Source organism: Ochotona curzoniae, unplaced genomic scaffold, assembly GCF_017591425.1.
Source record: "Ochotona curzoniae isolate NIBS_2020 unplaced genomic scaffold, NIBS_Ocur_1.0 scaffold_4506, whole genome shotgun sequence".
Taxonomy (NCBI): domain Eukaryota; kingdom Metazoa; phylum Chordata; class Mammalia; order Lagomorpha; family Ochotonidae; genus Ochotona; species Ochotona curzoniae.
Window position 1 is genome coordinate 45,871,148 of NW_024467119.1, and position 16,153 is coordinate 45,887,300.

Here is a 16,153-nt window from a genome sequence, read left to right on the forward strand (position 1 = left end):
TTTTTATTGGCAAGGCTCATTAGATTTATGGAGAGAAGGAGAGTCAGAGGAAATCTTGCATCCACTGGCTCACTCCCCAAATGGCCTCAAATGCCAGAGGGGTCCCAAGGCTTTGTGCCATCCTCTGCTGCCTTTCAAGGCCACACACAGGGAGCAGGATGGGAAATGGAACGGTGGCGACATGAACCGGCATGCATCTAGGATCCTGGGGCTTGCAAGGTGGGGATTAGGTATTGAGGCATTGCTCTGTGCCTAGTTACACCTGCATTTCCAAACAGCTTTTGCAATAAGGATACCTTGAATAATTATCTGTTGCCAAAAAGACTAATTAGCTACTTAAAGCTCAAAAATAGGAAACTCTGCCAAGGGATAGATTTATATGAAAGTTGAAAAAATTCTTCAAAAATAGTTTTCATTTAAAACAATTTTTTTCAAATAGCACACATTTATGGTGGACAGTGTGATATTTTAATACATGTATATGATATGTAGTGATCGACTGAGGATAATTAATTTTTTGACCTTGTTGCTTTATGTTAAGGTCATAAGAATATACTTCTAGTCTGACAGACATTAATATTTATATAAAGATTGTTATTTGTACTTCTTTTGTACAAAGCAAAACATATATGCTAAATGCCATATAAACTGTTATTTACAAGAAAGGAAAAGATATCATTTGTAAGAATGTAGGCAAGAGAAACATTTGGGAAATATCATTTACATGTTCTTCTATAAGTCCTTGTGAATCAGTAAACTTCCAAGATAAAGGAGATTCCTGAATTATCCCTAAGAAGAGGTATGACAGAAACCTAGATCCTACTGCAAAAGCTGTTGATAATGCAGTGCTTATTCTGTTAATGGGGTCAGAAAGGAGAAGAGGAAATGAAGATGTAAATAATGTTAGAGTACACCATGCCTTCCATGACCACACTCTTCAGATCTATATAATTTTTCTGTTCATCTGCCAGATTCTCTGCCTGGTTCTGAGGGTGCAGATGTAAATATGGCATTAACTCTTTTAACTTTTATCTGCAAAAAGATTCAGAAATCAAAATGCAGAGTCTCCTCTCTCCATCTCTGCCCCTCAGCCAACCTGTTCTGTTCAGTTTTAGTATCCTGGGTTACAAGAGATTAAAAGAGTTTAGCTTATATTAAATTATCTAGGAAGTTTTAATAGTTCTGATCATCAAGCCTTGTTTTTAAAAAGTTCTGGGTTTCTGTGTCTACAGGGGGTACGGGGCCCTTCATTTTAGAGAAACCCCCTCTAGTTGTCCTGCTTAATTTGTTGGTGGAACATAATTTGAGGAAAATTGAGTAGACCCAGTTTTCCCAAGGAAATGTCTTTTTTTCCCCCCATAGAAATGGAAATGTTTATTCCGAAGAAAAATTCAAGTCACCAAATAGTTGGCTGCTTTTTAGTGTTTTTTTTTTTAAAGATTTATTTTTTTATTATTTTTTCATTGGAAAGGCGGATATACAGAGAGGAGAGACAGAGAGGAAGATCTTCCATCCGATGATTCACTCCCCAAGTGAGCGCAACGGGCCGATACTATGCCAATCTGAAGCCAGGAGCCTCTTCTGGGTCTCCCACGCGGGTGCAGGTTCCCAAAGCTTTGGGCCGTCCTCGACTGCTTTCCCAGGCCACAGGCAGGGAGCTGGAAGGGAATCGGGGCTGCCGGGATTAGAACCAGCGCCCATATGGGATCCTGGGCGTGCAAGGCGAGGACCTTTAACCACTTGCGCCACCGCGCCGGGCCCCTTTAGTGGTTTTTTTGAGTGCATTTAAAGAACACTAATCTTGGAATCAGTGGCATGGCATAGTAAGTTACATCGCCGCCTGTGGTGTGAGCATGCTTTGGGGGTTCCAGTTTCTGTTTTGGCAGCTCCATTTCCAATCCAGCTCCCTTCTTATCATCTGGGAAAGCAGCAGAGGATGGAGCAAGTTCTTGGATCCCTACAGCTGCATGAGAGAGCTTCAGACTGGCCCAGTTCTGGCCATTTGGCTGCATGATCCAGGGACAGAAGATCTCGCTCTCTGTCTTTCCCTCCTGCTTGCTATAACTCTAAATTTCAAGTAAAATAAATCTTAAAAAAATGAAAAATTTAAAAAATTAGACACATCTTAAGCCCATAGATATATTTTAATCTCCTGGATTTAGAGCTGTCCACAGCACAAAGGATAGCTTGGTATGTGCCCTTGGTCATAACTTTTAAAGGCTTCCATATTGCAGATAGGTATATAGAGATGTATTGATTGTTCCAGGGTAAGCAGGGACTGGTTTAGATGTGTACATACAAATCTTTGCTTTAAAAGAATCCTTTATTTGAAATAGAGAATGAGAGTAGTCTCCTGTTTGCTGGTTCTATCCCCAGCTGTTTAAAAAAACTGGAGCCAGACCAGACTGAAGCCAAAGCCTGGGACTCCCATCTGAGTCTTCCCCATGTGTGGCAGGGATCCAAGTAACTGAGTTGTATCCTGCTGCCTCACAGGTTGCACATTAGTAAAAAGCTGGAATGGAGAGTAGAACCAGAACTATAATCCTGGCACTGTGCTAATGAATGCAGGGGCTGCAAGTGACATCATAATTGCTGCTGAACACTCAGCCTGAATCTTTTTTACCAAAGCAAAATTATTCTCCATTTTCACATGACTTTTCAGGTACATATTGACTTTCTAGTTAGAAAGCTGTCTTCATGTTCATGTTTGCTTAATTTATTGGAATTTTAAGGCTAGGCTATAATATACTTTTTTATTCTTCTTCCTCCTTGACATACATATCCATTTCAGAAATATTGTTTGGGAAAGAAGAGAGGAAAACAGTATGTTTTTATGCAGCAAAGATCAAATCCTGGAAGTTTCATTTTTATCATCATGAAAAATATATGAGTTCCATCACTGTTAAGATTATACATGACATGATCATGTCTCTTTTTGGAAAATAAAAAGCTAGAGCAGAAAGGCCATTCTTATAATTTCCCCAGTATAACCTCCTATTCTGTAATTTCTTGGTCCAAGCCTGCTAAGAGTTCTTCACCATGTTCAAAATTACATTCAATTTAGTGTGTTATCCTAAGTTATAACACATAGTCTCAGCATAACTTCCCAATCTTTTTTAAATATCCCTTTTGTGTTTATGCTTATTTGCTTGCTGTTTATCATGGATGGCTACTTGCATAACGTGGTTTATGTAGTTTCTTTTCTCCGGAGTACACTGCTTTACTTTGCTTTACTTTTCTATTTAGTCCAAGCATAAGTATCAATGAATGTCACCTTTACCTTTTCAGATCCTTCTGGGTAAATGTAATGTAGATGTCCTTGTCCATGCTTTTTGAGCACTTTAGTTGTATTTGTCTGACGTTTTCTTACCCAAGGTTTTAATTATGCTTTTTTTTTTATTGATTACATTGCATTATGTGACACATTTTTATAGGCACTGGGATTCCCCCCTCCCCTCCCCAAAGCCTACCCTGCCCATGGTGGATTCCTCCACTTTGTTGCATTACCACAGTTCAAATTCAGTTGAGATTCTTTCATTGCAAGCATCTACAAAGCTTTAGAGTCTAGCATCTTATTGTCCAGATAAGTTCAACAGTTTGTTGTGGAGACCATCTCTGGTCTGAAGGTAGAGCAGACAGAGTATCATCCCAATCAACTAAAAGCCCCGATAATTATGCTTTTAAAACTCAGCATTGGGCCAGGCGCGATGGCGCTGTGGTTAAGATCCTCGCCTTGCACGCCCAGGATCCCATATGGGCGCCTGTTCTAATCCTGGCAGCCCCACTTCCCATCCAGCTCCCTGCCTGTGGCCCGGGAGAGCAGTCGAGGACAGCCCAAAACTTTGGGACCCTGTACCCGCGTGGGAGACCTGGAACAGGCTCCTGGCTTCAGATTGGCTCAGTGCCAGCCGTTGCACTCACTTGGGGAGTGAATCATTGGACGGAAGATCTTCCTCTCTGTCTCTCCTCTCTGTATATTCGTGTTTCCAATAAAAATAAAATAAATCTTTAAAAGAAAACAACAACAACAACAACAACAAAAACCCCTCAAGATTATAAGGTTCATAGGGGCTTTCATGCAATCTTTTAATTTCTTCAAATGTTTATGCTATGTAGTTTGTGCTTTGAGTTGACACCAAAAATTTTATTTGGGAAATTAGGAAGTCTAGGGCCAAGTTTTTTTCTTTCTCCTTCCTTCCTTCCTTCGTTCCTCCCTCCCTCCCTCCCTGCCTTCCCTCCTCCTTCCCTTCCTCCCTTCCTTCTTCCTTCCCTTTTTTCCTTATTTCCTTCCTTCCTCCCTCCCTTCCATTATTTCGTTCCTTCCCTACCCCCATCTTTCTTTCTTTTTTGCTATTGTTTTAAAATAGGGCAGGTAGGCATTGTGGTGTGTGGTTAAGCCTCTGCTTTACCATATAGAATGTATGCCATATTAGAATGCCTGGGATCAAGTCCTGTCTCTGCCTCTGGTCCAGGTTCCTTCTAAAAATACACTGCAAGCAGCAGGTGATGATTGAAATATTTGGGCCCCTACCATAAACATATAAAGACCCAGATGGAATTCTTGACTCCTAGCTTTGTCCTAGCTTAGCCTAGCCCTGTGTTGCTTTCATTTGGAGAATGAATCAACAAATGGAAGTTCTCTTCTCCCCACCCCACTCAAATAAATAAAAATAAATAAGTAGTTGAAAATTGTGACTCTCCTCCATAATAAGATAAATATCACATGATTTTACTCATGTGTGAAATCTTAAAAACATTGATTTCATAGAAGTTTAGAATATATTCCTATAAAATGTTAGGGAGAACAGAATGAGGAGGAGATGGGAAGGTTGGTCAATGGATACTAGGTTAGAGAAATTAGTTCTGTTCTACTGAACAGTAGGATGACAATAGATGGTGATAAGATTATGTGTGTTTCACAACATAACAGAGATTATGAATGTTTTCACTACAAAGAAATTATAAAGTTCTGTGTGTGGTAATAGAAATGCATATCCTAATTTGATTAGTACAGAATAAATACATGTGTAGAAATATCACAGAATACTCCATAAAATGTATTACTTTAACATGTCAACTAAAATATTAAAATCAGTAAGATTTCCAAAGCATTTTTCTGCTTTATATATTGCCAATTAAGATTTTTGGATCAATTCTTCCATTTAATTATTTCACTGCTACATAAGGACTGTGCAGCACAGCTAGAGAAAAACAATGGATGCTATTCATATCACAGAAGCATATGGTTTCCAGTCTGAGTTGAATCCTGAGTACTATTGGATATTCTTTTTATTTTTTGTCACTTGGCATTTCAGTTTCCTTTAGCAGCTATTTCAAACTTTCATACTTCTCTTGAGGCTCTCTGCTTAATCTCCGCTCCTACTCATGTTCCAAGCTACATATCTTGTAAAACTAGGGAATAATGATCAGCATGCAGGAGTTCTCTCAGTTTCCTGCCCTCTTTCATATACATTTGTCATTTAAAAATCCATTCTGGCATCTGCAGTGGCAGGCATAGGTGTTTGATTTCTATTCAAAACCAGTTCATGTGGTATTTCCCAATACTTTCATCCCATTTGCTTTCAACCACCATGACATCTAATTCCATTCCTCTATTTCCATTCCTTCCTACTCCATTTGATATGATTAACTACAATTAAAATTTTCTCCTTCTTGGGTTTTTGGAAATGTTTTATCCAGTTCTTCTTCATCTGTTTCTGTCATTGATTGTTCTTTTTCCATGTTAATCTTCAAATAGCTGCTGTTACTCAGGGTTTTACTCTTCACATGCTGTCTCTGGTGGAATGGCCACAATAATCCCAAATCTCAAGGTTCCACCCATACTTATCTTGTAATTTTTATACACAGAAATTTAAGTGTCTGACACTTCTGTATGAATATTCCACAGCTGTCTTAATTTAAACTGGGCTAAATTAAGCTCGTGTTTGTAATAGAGTCAAGTGTGAGAGCAGAGACATCATTTGTTACATAATTGTCAGATCCATAGCACCCAGGCATCTAGTTAATAATTAATATATAGTTGATGCCTAGGAAATAAATAGTTGAATGAATACGTCTTTACATCTGGATCTGGTCTTTCTTGTATTATTTATTTGGCTTCAGGTTATTATTGTTCATAAGAATGTCAGATAAAAAGTTACCCTGAATTAACTTTCAATTAGTTGTCTTATGTTTCTTTTGCTACAGTGTGAACTCACTGAAAGCAAAAACCATAAGTATTTATTGACTGAATTGTATAATAATCTGCTTATAAAAGTTTACCAAATTAAAGTTCATTAGAAGCAATCTTTCCTCTTAAAATTTGAGCATTTAATGCAAAAAAGTGTTTCAGAATAACAAAAGAAATCTCAAAAATACATATAAAATATGCAAGGTCTTATATATTTTACAAAATTTATATATTTATTACATAATGTTGCATATATATAGTAAAATATCCTATAACTTAGTACATAGTATTTGTTGCTTAGAAACATTTCTTAGAATTTTTATTAAATCATTAAAATTGTTAAGACAGCTTTATGATCACTTAATTTTCACAACTTTTTTTCTTTTGGCCAATGAGTTGGTTTATGAATTTTTACTGTTGTAAACAACACTGGTTTGGTCATTGTGGTGCATCTTGGTTTGTATCTTTGACTACAATACTAGGAAAAAGTGTAAAGTTTGTGATATTATTTGGTCAAACAGAATGCATGTTTTTTTGTTTAAGATTTATTTATTATTATTTATTGGAAAGGCAGATATACAGAGAGGAAGATCTTCCATCCGATGATTCACTCCCCAAGTGAGTGCAACGGCTGGCACTGAGCCAATCTGAAGCCAGGAGCCTGTTCCAGGTCTCCCACGCGGGTACAGGGTCCCAAAGTTTTGGGCCATCCTCGACTGCTTTCCCAGGCCACAAGCAGGGAGCTGGATGGGAAGCGGGGCTGCCGGGATTAGAACAGGCGCCTATATGGGATCCCGGGCGTGCAAGGCGAGGACCTTAACCACTTGCGCCACCGTGCCGGGCCCTATTGGGGCTGTTCTTAACATGGCATATAGAGTAAGGACTCTTTGGAGTTCATTTGGTTTTTTACTACATGTGTACAGAAAATAAGTCAACCATTTAGAGAACGTTTCAATCTTTTTATAACCAGGTACATTTTGGGGTTATATGATGGTTCTGCTTTACATCATTATCCTCAATGCTATGGTGTATAATATCAAATATTACTTGGGGTATAATAACTTACCTACTTTTTAAAGATTTGTTTTTGTTTTTAGTTGAAAGGCAGATTTAGAGAGAATGAGAGACACTGAGAGAGAGAGATCTTCTATACACCTCCCAAATGGTCATCATGGCCAAGGTTGAGCCAATCTGAAACCAGGAGACAAGAGCCTCTGCGTCTCCCATGTGGGTGCAGGAGCCTAAAGAGCATCCAGAACATGAACTGACACCCATAAAGGATACTGGTACTGCAGGCAGAGGGTTAGCCTATTTCACCATGGCACTGGCCCCTGTAACTTACCTACATATAATCTTAGAGTCTTGATGCCTTATCAGCAAACCAGTGTTCTTGAATAAGTTATGAGAATGGCTTGTAAAAGTCAATGTCTTTGAATTATTCACTACTTTCCTAGCTAATTTCTGTTCTGGTGGGTTGACAATGCTGATGGAAGTGTCTGAATTGAACCTTGGAGAAGATACCAGATGATTCCCTGACAGAAGCATGTAATATATTTTCCTTGTAGGATGTTATGCAATTTAACAGTTCAAGAGAGTCCACTTATGCAAATGTATATATTATATTCTCTGGCTTTAATTAAGCATTTACCACAATGTCCAAGTAGTTTAAGAGATTCCTAAGAAAGCTTGATTCATACCTAATAAATAATAGTAAAAATACAAGTTAAGGACAAGAAAATGGCAGAATTATCACTGGTGCCACTTTCAGTATGAACTCATTACCCACATAATGGAATAAAATAAAACCGTGATGTAATCAGATTTGACACCAATGGGCTCTCAATATTCACAGGTTTAAAGAAAACTATTGAAATAATGTATTTATATCTACTAATATTATTGTGAGGTCAAGATAATTATCAAGCCATTTGAAAATAGTATTTATTCCAGCATTTAGAATTTCATATTGTATGCATATTTATGATGTTAATGTAAATGTGTTAACAGAATACTCAGATTTAGAAAATCATGTATAACCCATGCATGAAGCATTTAAGTTTTATGATATAATCATGAATGCCACCTACTTGCTTTATTTCCAAAGTTTCTTTAGAATTTGTTCAGTGTGAGTGATATTTACCTTATCCCTTGATAGGGATAGGATAGGTAGAATAGTCTCCTAGATATCTCAGGTTATATGAAGTTCTCATATGGCTTTGTTTTCTGATGCAATTTTAACTTGGTCCAATTTCTCTGATATAGAAGATAGCCATAACTCTAAACTTTCTGTGGTATTTTCTTTTAGCCATTTGGGACCTGATGAAGGAGATTTGTAAGATGAATGGAAGAGTGTTTGACCAACACTGTCTCTTCTTGTAGATGATTTCACTCTTCTTCCTGATTACTGAAGTTTCTGATCCGTTAGTATTTGGGACATGGAAATGAAATATGGAAATAGATGTATGGAATTCATACTTAAATGATAGTGTCATAAGATTACATGCATTGGTTGATATTGTGGTGCAGTTGTTGGGCCATTGTTTATAACACCTGCATCCCATATCAGAGTGTCAGTCTGATCCCCAACTGCTCTGCTTCCACTCCAGCTTTCCTGCTCATGTGCTTCAGAAGGCAGCAGAGAATGGCCCTTGTGCCTGGAGCCTTGCCTTTCATGTGGAGACCAATATGGGTTTCCTGGCTCCTGGCTTTAGCCTGGCCCAGACCTGAGTGTTAGGGAATTTGGGCAATTAATTAACTGATAGAAGATCTTTCTTACTGTCTCTGCCTCTGTGTTTTCCTCTGCTGCATGATTTTGTTTTTAAGTATCAATCAATATATCAATCAATTAATATTAAAAGAAGAGTTGGCATGGGTTTAAAACCATCTGAGATCTCTGGAGACTCCACTGCTGGGTGCTACCAGTGCAATTTCCTTTCCTTTCTTAGATAAATGCACCTTAAGTTTATTTTTGTTGGAAGAGCTCTTGAGCAGAGTCCCTTTTAAAAGGATCTCAGATTAATATTTAGAGTTTCTTTTTTTGTTATTAATAAATTTTATTTTGACATTCTTTACATAGTTAATTAGTGTAAGAAGGATCAAGGGCTACAGGAAAGTGGATAATACTAGTATGTTTTCCATATTGTTACCTTCATATTTAAAGGGGGGTATTTAAGGGAGAAGCCCACCCAATTTCCCACCCTCCCCAGGTCCTGGATGTAGGGCATGCTCTGAGGTTCTTGCTCAAGTGGTTTTGATATTGCCACAGTTATGAATCGCTGTCAATCTCGCCACTCCAAGCACTATGAGATCTTTGAAAAATCCACTGATTGACATAGTCCAGCATAGCTGAGATGGTTGGTTGACCTGTTCTGTCTTCTCTCTTTTCTTGGTTAGGGTTCTGAGTCCAGCATTTAGATTAGGAAGATCTCCAAAGAAACTTCTTGTATGTGCTAACAAGTACAGGGCCTGGCACCGTCCATTGCTCCAATCAGCTGGTGGTTGCAATTGCTGGGTTGGTTCTGTTTTCACTCCCGACTTCCACTGGAACCAATGGGTGTTGCAGTGCAGCCTGGTTCTGCCCAGCACATCTTGGCCCTCACATAAACCAGCGGGAGCTGCAGCCTAGGTTGGAGCGACCCACAATAACCCCCACCAGGCCCACCCCCTACCCTGGTTTGCCAGTAAGTGTAGCAGTAATCCAGTCTGTCCCACACCCCATTCCACCCCAGCAGCTGTCTTAGTTTTATGTCCTCCTGTGGGAGTGGTAACCCAAGAGGGATGAGCCCACTATTTCCCTCCCAGGCCTCTCCCACTCCCAGATTCCAGTTGATGCTGCGTCTAAGCCCAAACAACCCTCGCCCACTTTAATTTTGTTTGCACCAGTAGGAATAATCCGCCCAGCCCGGCTTTTCCCTGATCTAGTCCACATGAGGCGCACAGGTGTGGTAGCTCTGCCTAGTCTGGTCTGCCCCCATACCAGCCCATGCTCTCCTGCGGAAGTAGCTGTCCTGCAAAGGAACCCTCCCTTATTCCCCTGCTGGCTCTGCCCACTTCCTTTCTTGTTCTCAGGCTGGTTGGGCGCTGTGGTCCCTTCCGGTACAGGCAACCTCACCTCGGCATTCCATAATGTGCACTAGTCTTTGTTGCGACCGAACCTGGGTCGACCCACACTGGTGCCTGGATTTGCGAGTGGATGATGTGGACAGATTCAGCCTGGTCTTGCCCCCATGTCTGCCCATTGTATGCCAGTGGGTAGCTTTCCATGGCCTTTTCTGGGCTGTTTCCGATCATGTTTCTTGCGTTTACCTGCCGGGTCTGTGTCCTGCCAGAGGAGTTGCCCAGGCTCCTCCATCAGAACCTCTCCCAATGCCAGGTTACACGCTTACCAGTGGGTCCATGAGCCAACCCTACTCAGTCCACCTCCTGTCATAGCAGGAACTGTGGCTTTTCCTGACCGGCCTTCCACCCAATCTGGTTCTTGCTGTTGGGTGTTCCAGCCCAGCCATGGTTTGTCCATACCCACGTATGGCTCACACATGGCTCAGTAGGGGTTTGAGACCCTGCCTAGTCCATCCCACATCTGCCCTGGTCCTCCAGAACACCAGGGGGAGTTGGGGTCTGGCCCGGTTCGGTACATCCAATCCCGGTCCACACTGGTGCCCAGGGAGACTACAACTGTTTCCAGATCAGAACGCAGCCCCCCTTCCAGGCCACGCGCCTCTTGGTGGGAACCATAGCCCAGCTAGGGTTGTCCTCTTAGCTCCCCAACCGGGTCTGTTCCCAGCCATAGATCAGATGCCTGCCAATGGATGCTCTGACTCAGCTTGGCACAGCCCCTCCCCTGTCCTGAACTCTGCCTTAGACACTGTGGCTTAGCGTCCCTGGCTCCCACAGACCAGCAGGTACAAGAGCCTAGCTCGGCATGACCTCTGCTCCCTCCTGGTTTCTAGTATTACTTGTGGGCTAAGGTTTGCTCAGTCGTGCCTAATCTACTCTGTTCCATTACCAGTTGACACATTGGCCAGCTGTTGGAGCTACTTTTGCAGGACAAGCCCCAAGCCATAGCTTCTGCATGACTGGTATTTGGTGCTCAGCATTATTAGTGATTACAAGTTTTGCTGAGGAAGAGTTACTGCCTGTTTCAGGTCCAAGAAGCACAATGGGTTCAACCTGGAGCTAATTAAGCAGCAACTCAAAGAACCAAATCCCCAGAGCTCCCCGGCCGGGCGGACAGCAGGCGGAGCCTGGCACCAATGGCACACTGGCTGCCCGGGAACAGCTCACCATGTGCACATGGCGGCTGTCCGGGATCCAGGCATGAGACGCCCCGTCCTGAGACCCACCAGCTGCCAGGAGGCTGCTGGAGGTTTAAATTCCCAGGCCCAAGGTCGCGCCCCTCCCAAATCTCATTTACCGCCCATGAAGGCGGCGGGTGGGTCCTGGACCTGCCCAGTCCCGAAGGCCTCCCCGCCTCGGTCTACTCACCCTGAAGGAAGCGGCCCCGAAACCCGGCAGGCCCGGGGAAAACAGCTCACCATGTGCACGTGGCGGCTGTCCGGGATCCAGGCATGAGAAGCCCCGTCCTGAGACCTACCCTAGAGTTTCTAAACCTTGGGATTTAGGGTCTTGGACTTGACTGGTTTTTTGCACTTTTTTCCCCTTTATTCTTGTCAATCTTTACATGGCAGAAAGGTTCAAGGGCTACAGGAAAGTGGGTAAGACTATTATTTCCATGTTCTCTTTTTTTCTGGGCTTGACTTTGAAAGAGGAGGTTTTAATTCCCAGAAAGTACCCTGCCTTCTAGACACAGACCATTTTGCTAACCCTCTTGTTTTAATTTTGTCAGTTATGAAACAGACACTCACTGTGTCCTACTCCTCCAAAGGCACTGGCTAAGTTCTGTACTGGTCTTAGTGGCCCTCCAGGCAGCTCTGAGATGGGCAGTGGGGAAGGCACACACTCCTCTGCTCTTCCATAGGTGCAGGGGATCATGCTCACCACACAGCATGACTTTTTGTAAAAAAAAAAAAAAAAAAAAAACACATCACTTCCCAGGCTTTCCTTGTCTTGATTGCCAGCATAAAGAGTTGTGATGAGACTTTTGGAAATTTTCATGATGAGCTCTCACTTTGATATCTACTATGGTTCCTATGTTTGTGCTATGATAATATTTTGCAAAAAAAAAAAAGCAGTTTGATGACTTGTTTCACTATTTTCAATGGGAGGAAAAAAATGTCATATTAATTTATAAGGATTAAATTCACTGGGCCCTGTTTTTCTACCTGGCTTGCGCTTTAGTCATCATTTAAGAATCCCAAAGGAAAGAGTAAAAGCAAAATAATTTGGCAAAAGGCTTTTAACATTTTAAATTTGGAATTTAAAGGGAAGCTGGAGGGGTAAATCAATTGCTCTCAGTTAGGGACAGTTTTCAAAGGTGTAGCCATGGGGTCAATATAACGTGCAGCGATTTAGCTTGGAGTGGTTTGTCTTTTTCAGAAAATTTATATCTTTCATTTTAGTTTTTCTGGTTATATACTCAGAACTGAAAGTTCAGTTCTTTGATTATAAGCTAATGATCAATGAAAAATTAACATTTATGTTAGGTAGCAGATGAATTGATTCTAATAGCTTAATGGATTATTACCTTAGTATCTGAACAAATGTCTACATGCCATAAGAATGTCTCCAGATCTCAAATCACCAATTTTCAATTAATTTGCTTTGTGTAACTTGCTCATGCTGTTCTGATATTGTCCCTACATTACTCCAAAAGACCCTCTTGCAGTTATTTGGAGACCAGACACCAGCTGTTCTTGTTCCATTAGACTCACCAAGTGACAGAATAATGAATGTAGTTACAACAAATGATAGATTTTAAAGTGATTCATTAAGAAAAATGTCTTCTAAGTAGCTACATGGCACAAAGGTTATCATTAATTTTGCAATGAAACATCTTTAAATTTTGTAATTTTAAATCTCATTTTAAAAACCATGCCTCCATAGCATGATAAAAATATCATGAAGAAAGACCTGGAAAAAATTTTAAAATCCTTCCAATGAATTAACTCATATGAAAATCTTATATGAGCTTATACATGGATGAATTAAATTTAGTTAATTATGAAGATTTGCTTTACCAGAATGTTTCAATGCTTATATTTGCTCAGAGGCCAAATTCACCCTGGTGGTGGTAGTAGAAAATGAAAATATCTAATAAATATGCTTATTGTGTGAATTAAAAAATTGTCATTTTTAAAAGGCTTGTCTTTGACTTAAAAGCTTCTCGATTTCAAAATCATTTATAATTTTTATTTTTGAAGCACACTCTGTCTAATAAAGTGGTGCCCAAAATATTGAAGATTTTGTGCAAATCTATTCAGTACAGAAACCAATTCTTTAAATAGATAAAAGACCAGGACAAGTGAGAACAGTACTGAAAATAATGACTTAAAAATTAACACAGACATTCAGGTTGTCCGTGAGAGGGAAATTTCCAGGCTTGACCATGTTTGCACAAGCCACCAAATAACTGTTCTGATTGAAATAGACATTTTAGGAAATAAAGCTTGTCACAAAGATAATTTAAATGAACAACTGAACCATGATAATTTGAGGTGGAAGATATTGCTTCATTTACCACACAGTGAGTAATCTTGTTAGGCTTTGCTGTAAGTCTGAGAGAGAACCTATGCCTTCCTTCTGTCCCTGCCAAACTCATATTTAGTTAGATAGTTGATATTATGTTTCTTTTTTGTTTTTTATAGATTTATTTAGTTGTTTTTAAAGTCAGATATACAGATAGGAGGAGAGACAGAGAGGAAGATCTTCCGTCTAATGGTTCACATCCCAAGCAGTTGCAGTGGCTGGAGCTGAGCCAATCTGAAGCCAGGAGCCCGGAGCCTATTCCAGGTCTCCTACACAAGTGCAGGGTCCCAAGGATTTGAGCCATTTTCGACTGTTTTCCCAAGCCACAAGCAGGGAGTTGGATGGGAAGCGGGGCTGCTGGGATTAGAACTGGTGCCCATATGGGATCCCGATGCATTCAAGGTGAGGACTTCAGCTGCTAGGCTACTGCGCTGGGTCCTGTATTACATTTCTATTCAGTATGGCATAAATGAGAACTTAGGCAAATATTACACTTAATAAAGTTATTTTTGAAATTCAAATTTGTAGACTATTCATAATACAGGAATTTTTATTTATATAGTATTAACGGTGTTAAAATATGTTTAGGTATTTGATAGGGAATGACCTAGTTGGGTCTTTCATATTTCTTGTTGTCTCTCTCCTTTTTTTTTTCTTTTAAGATTTATTTTATTGATTTGAAAGGTAGGATGACAGAGATGTATAGACAGAGGATGAAATATTTCTTTCCACTGGTTCATTCCCCTGTGGCTATATCTGGGCTGGGCCAGGTGAACCTGGAACTAGATCTGGGTCTCCTGTTTGGGTGACAGGGGCAAGGACCTGGACCATCTTCTGCTACTTACATTAGCAAGGAGCTGGATCAGCAGCAGAGTTGCCATCATAGGTGGCAGCTTAACCAAAGGTAGCCTTTGTTCTAGACTATCTTTTACAGGATTTTTTTTGGAAGCAAACAACTTTGAAAAACAGAAATGTTGCCTTTCTGCTTTCCTCCAGATAAGAGGACAGGTCTGTTTACTGTCCATTAAAGAAAAAAAATCTTTTTTAGAGGTGTCAGATAGAATAACTTCCTCTTAATACTTGAGTTCCCTCAACTTAGGAAGCAAATTTTGACCAGTGTTATAAGTAAAAAGTAAATTCTCTAGTAGATAATGTCTTATAAAGCTTTCTTGCTCCATCTCCTGACATTATGGTTGTCTCACATTAGAGATTTAATGAAAATGCCTTAATATGGGCTTTTTAAGCCAGTACCTTGAGAAAATTCTACCTTGAATAAAATGGGTTGATTACCTATTTTATTATTTCTTACCAGAGGAGCTTCTATAAAGGAGTGAATTCCTCACATGCAGTTGATTCAGTAGGGCCTTAGAATTTTAATTGTTCTAGGTTCAAGAGTGTCTCTAAGATGAAAAGTTGGAGAGTAAATGATCTTTGGCTATACCCATTATCTTACAACAATTGTATTTTATTCTCCATCTGCATAGATATTATAAAGATATCATGCAAAGTAATGTGCTTAAAAGAATTTATATGTTAAATGCAAGGATGGTGTGCGTCAATATATAATTCACAAGGGATAAGTTTTCTCACAACTTTTAAAAATGTTTATTTACTTAAAATATTCATTTGAATGGCAGATTGACAGAGGGAGGGACACAGAGACAGAGAGAGGAAGGAAAGGATAGGGAAAGGGAGGGAGGGAAGGGGAGAAAGAAAGAAGGGAAGAAGGTGACTTTCCTTTGTGGGGTCACTCTACAAATGGCCATAACAACTGGGTCAGGCTGAATCCAGAAGCATGGAACTCCATCTGGGTACCCGTTGTATGTGGCAGTGACCTAACTGGGCTTTATGTGCTGCCTCCCAGATACATTAATAGAAAGGTGAGTCAGAAGCATCTGACAGCTTAGCCACAACACCCACCCCACCGATGCTTGTTTTAAAAAATCCAAAAAATGTTATTAGCCATTTAAGCAGCTTTTCTACACTTGATCTTAGCCAAAGGGCCAAGAAGCAATAAGCAGCTATTTTAGACTAAATGTAAGTATTCTGAAATAAACCATAAAGATTTGCTAAAAGTGTTAAATCTCTCATAGGACAAACTTTATTAATACTTACAAATCATGATAAGCATTTGCCTTATCTGTTCCTCTTTGATTAGAGGTAAAAATTTGCAATGCATTGGCCAAAAAAAAAGGAGTGAATAAAAGAAAAGTACAGAAAGGCAAATCAATCTGATCATCTGAGATGTAGTCTCAGAGAAAGACACAGAGCTAGTTACAACCAAGAACAGTTCCAGAGGACTTGTGCTGATTGTCTTTC

At 40.1% G+C, this 16,153-nt stretch overlaps 1 protein-coding gene and 1 pseudogene across 1 annotated transcript in view; both read right to left on the bottom strand.

The window, feature by feature from the left end:
- Positions 1–16,153, bottom strand: part of NDST3 (N-deacetylase and N-sulfotransferase 3) — a 159,451-nt gene that overhangs the window by 31,310 nt on the left and 111,988 nt on the right. The window lies entirely within an intron of this gene.
- Positions 15,682–15,849, bottom strand: LOC121147657 (annotated as a pseudogene).